The sequence below is a fragment of the Gossypium hirsutum genome, chromosome A11 (assembly GCF_007990345.1).
Source record: "Gossypium hirsutum isolate 1008001.06 chromosome A11, Gossypium_hirsutum_v2.1, whole genome shotgun sequence".
In the NCBI taxonomy this organism is placed as follows: domain Eukaryota; kingdom Viridiplantae; phylum Streptophyta; class Magnoliopsida; order Malvales; family Malvaceae; genus Gossypium; species Gossypium hirsutum.
Genome location: NC_053434.1, coordinates 24,568,682 through 24,573,202, shown reverse-complemented (window position 1 = coordinate 24,573,202; position 4,521 = coordinate 24,568,682). Strand labels below are relative to the sequence as shown.

Sequence of the window (4,521 nt, the reverse complement as noted above, 5' to 3'; positions counted from 1 at the left end):
TAAACATGCTCGAGATGCCTTGTGGAGACATCTGACTGATGAGGGTGAGGGATGATTCTTGGGCCGCGGTGTTGAGGAGCCCAAAGTGTCGCGCCAGCCTCGTCATGTAAGGGCCAATGAAGATGACCCCATTCTGATGCCGCTTTGTCTGGTGCTGATTTGTAAGGGCGATGAAATAGGCAAGGTCGATGACGTGCCCTTGCGACATGCACCATAAGAAGTAGACGTCGTGGGTGTTGACGACGTCAGTGCTCTCTCGCCTCCCTATAATCGTGTGAACTAAAATACCGTGTAAGTACCTCAGGGATGGTGGAAGAACTGATGCCTTGATATGGCTGGGATTGTACGAGGCTGTGTGAGGGGCCAAAGTGTGCCAATACTTCGAGGGAGAGAAATGTATGTGGGGACTGAGAGCATGTAGTTCATTCTCGTCTCGAAACTCCTCCGTATATAGGCCTAGAGCAGCACCAAACTCTGGGATGCTTAGCTAGCGGATTAATCTGCCTAGGCGAAACTAGATTGTGCCGGGATCATCATACCTTGTCATTACGGTCTGGAGATGGAATGTTGAGTATAGTTCCATCGTGAGCTCAAGGTATGTCGGCTCGATAATCCCGAAGAATAGCTCCCAAGGGTCAGTGGTTAGGAGAGCCCAAATTACGTCAGCTATCTAGACTTGTTCTACGGTAGCCCAGTCGATGTAGCGGCTCGCAATTAAGGGTAGAGCCCGAAATATTTGGAACAGTTCCTTTTGGGGCCCTCGGGGAAACTGTAGGAGAGGGTGACGGATTTTCGCGGTTGGGCCCGTAGAAGAGAACGCTCCTTTCCTCTTCTTTGAAGTAGGCACGACAGTTTTCTTTCCTCTTGACGAAGACATGGTACCTGCGATTAGAATCATCAAGTCATCTTGTTGAGTGGTCGAAGTAAAAGGAATACAATTTCCAACTAAAAAGCAGACTTTCAGCCACAACTAAACATAACTAATATAATAATTTCGTGACTTTGTCATTGTATGTAGTAATGGCATGTGTAAAATAGCTCTCCTAACAACATGAAATATATAAGAAATAATTGAACAATGCAAATTACATGAGAGATATTGGTCATGGGAATATCATGAGAATGAGCATGGTAAAATCATGGGTATGAAGTTCCTAATCACTTGATTTAACATGCAATGTATAGTAACTTACTAAAAATGCAAACTAAATGATAAAGTAATGAACATAAATGGAAGATAGTTCAAAAGAAATGGAAATTATTGTAATAATAAGCATTAGTAATAAGTAAAATAGAAGTGAAGAGAGTAAACAAACGCTAAGGGAGAAAGATTGGGCGTCAAAAATGAAGTTGAAGGCAGTGCATGGGCGTGGCAGAGGGCCGTGTAGAGTTGTAGCGGTTAGGGTTAGGGTTTTTGAATGGGAAGAAAGTGAATAGTGCAGGGTATTTATAGATATTTGGGGCACATGGCCATGGCACACGCCCGTGTCCCTCAATTTCAGCCTGTGTGATTCGCGAATTTTAAATTTGGGTGCGTCTGACATTTAGTACACACCCATGTTCCTCGGGCGTGTGGGTTCACATGGCCGTGTGTTCAAGCTCAACGTCCGTGTTAAGTTAACAGGTTTGACAACGAGTGTTAGACACGGGCGTGTCGCATGCCCGTGCTAGTTTCTCAGTTTCAACCACGGGTCATCCACACAGGCGTTTCGCACGCCCGTGTTGTTTTGGCAGACTCGACCACAGCCATATCGCACGGCCATAGCGTTTTATCGTAGCCCATGTTAGGGAAATCTTTTACCCTATTTTCACACGGCCTTAAGTACGCCCGTGTGCTTGGCCGTGTCTCTATTGAAACACTTGTATTCAAGATCTCTATTAGTAGGTTAGGAGTGAAATACCAAAATTTAAAGAAATTAATAATGTTAGTGCTTGGTTTGCCTCCCGAGAAGTGCTTATTTATAGTCTAAGCTCTACTTACCTCTTCAGTGAATGGTCATGGTGGTTTGAGGAGTTTATACTCCTCATTCCTGCTATCAATCTCATCAAAATAAGGCTTTAATCGGGTGTTGTTTACCTTAAAAGTGCCGAACTTGGGATGACTCACCTCCACCGTACCGAATGGAAAAATACTGAGTACCGTAAGAGGGATTTCCTCATTCGGTGTTGTAGTGACAATGTGGGGATCTACGACATCTATTAAGACTTTATCACCAACTTTAAGATGATTTGGAGAGGTATCGGGATAGTTTTGGCGTAGTTTGGGTTTATTGTGTGTTCTCAGTTTATGTACTCACCATTTGTCTAGCTCCTCTATCCATAGCCTTCGTTCTTTATGAATGTGTCCTCTATCATTTCTAGAACATGGCTCGTGAACTTCTTTGAAGCTCAATTTCTGCAAAGTCATATTGTCAGTTTTAGTAGATCGGTGTGGACTATTACCTTCAATGTTCGATGTGATGCTAGAATTACAAGCTTGAAGGGTGGTCATTTCATCTCTCACACGAAGTGTAAGCTCACCTGTGCCAACAACAATAATTGTTGTAGCAGTTGCTAAAAAGGGCCTCCCTAAAATCAAAGGGGTGTTATTATCCTCCTCTATGTCTAAAACAACGAAATCAACGGGAAATATGAATTTATCTACTTTCATTAGTACATCTTCAATAATACCTCTAGGAAATCGTATAGTTTTATCTAGCAATTGAATGCTCATCCTAGTTTGTTTAGGTTTCCCAAGACCTAGTTGCTTAAACATTTTGTAAGGCATGACGTTAATACTAGCCCCAAAATCAGCTAATGCATGATTTATATCTAAACTACCAATTAAGAAAGGAATTGTAAAACTCCCTGGATCTTTCAATTTGTGGGGTAGCTTATTCTGTAGAATAGCTGAGCAGACTGCGTTTAGCTCCACATGCGACTCTTCATCCAACTTCCGCTTATTTACTAAAAGCTCTTCTAAAAATTTCATTGCATTCGGCATCTGCGACAGAGCTTCAATAAACGGTAAGTTAATATGTAATTTTTTAAAAGTTCGAGGAATTTACCGAATTGTTCGTCTGAGCAGTCTTTCCTTGTCGCGTTAGGGTATGGGACACGAGGTCTATATTCTTCATTCACCATTTTGTTATGACTTACCTCACTTTTACCTTTGCTCACCACAGTTTCTTGCATCAATTCTGGCTCAGGTGCAATGAATCCTTCCTTATCTTGAGTACTAATTGCGTTGAGGTGTTCCCTTGGATTAGGTTCAGTATTACTTAGTAAGCTACCTTATGGTCGTTCAGAGATTAGTTTGGATAGCTGGCCTATCTAAGTTTCGAGCCCTTGGATCAATGCTTGTTGATTATTAAGTGTAGTCTCGGTATTTTGGAAACGGGTTTCTGATACCGAGATGAATTTAGAGAGCATCTCTTCAAGGTTTGGTTTCTTCTCTTGTTGATAAGGTAGCTGTTGAAAACCCTAAGGATTTTGTGGCTTTTGATTCCCTTGACCACCTCAAGAGAAATTTGGGTAATTCCTCCAACCTGCATTATAAGTATTAATGTATGGGTTATTTTGAGATCGAAAGTTATTGTTACCCATATAGTTGACTTGTTCCTCTTCGGTTGTAGGATTGAAGGATTGATATTCTGTATGCACACCTCCTCCACTTGAGTCACACCTCATTACTGGATATACCTGCGTAGAACCAAGTAAACCATCAATCTTTTTATTGAGAAGTTCTAACTGATTTTACAGCATAGTAACTGAGTCGACGTTATAAACGCCGGTTGTTTTTGTTGGCTTAGTCTTCATGACTTGCCACTAATAATTATTCAGTGACATTTCTTCAATGAATTTATAAGCCTCTTCAGGTGTTTAGTTGTTGATGGTTCCTCCAGTAGCTGCGTCAATCATCTGTCTTGTTGAGGGATTCACACCATTGTAAAACGTTTGAACTTGTAGCCATGAGGTAACCTATGGTGAGGGCACCTTTGCAATAGATCCTTATATCTCTCCCATGCATCGTAAAGTGTTTCTAAGTCCATCTGCACAAAAGAAGAGATATCATTATGTAACTTAGCAGTTTTAGCCGACAGAAAATATTTTAGTAGAAATTTTTCGGTCATTTGTTCCCAAGTAGTGATGGACTCTCGTGGTAACGAGTTCAACCACTGTTTAGCTTTATTTCTTAGTGAAAAGGTAATAACCGAAGGTGAATGGCATCATAAAAAATGCCATTAATTTTGAAAGTGTCGCAAAACTTCAGAAAATTCGCCAAGTAAGTGTTGGGATCCTCATCCTGCAAACCATCAAACTGAACAAACTGCTGTATCATCTGAATTGTGTTAGGTTTCAGTTCAAAATTATTCGCAGCAATAGCAGGTCTAAATATACTTGATTCAGTCGCTGTTAGAGAAGGTTTAGCATAGTCATACATAGTACGTGGAGCAGGATTTTGATTAGCCGCAATTGCAGGAGGTAGCTGATTGCCTTGGTTTTCAGCCATCTCTTTGGTTGGGGGTTCAGTATCGTCTT

At 41.3% G+C, this 4,521-nt stretch overlaps 1 non-coding gene across 1 annotated transcript; it reads left to right on the top strand.

Moving 5' to 3' along the window:
* Positions 1-3,957: 3,957 nt before the first annotated feature.
* Positions 3,958-4,064, top strand: LOC121210737 (small nucleolar RNA R71). The gene has a single exon (XR_005905850.1). It is a non-coding gene; the product is annotated as a small nucleolar RNA R71 (small nucleolar RNA).
* Positions 4,065-4,521: the final 457 nt, after the last annotated feature.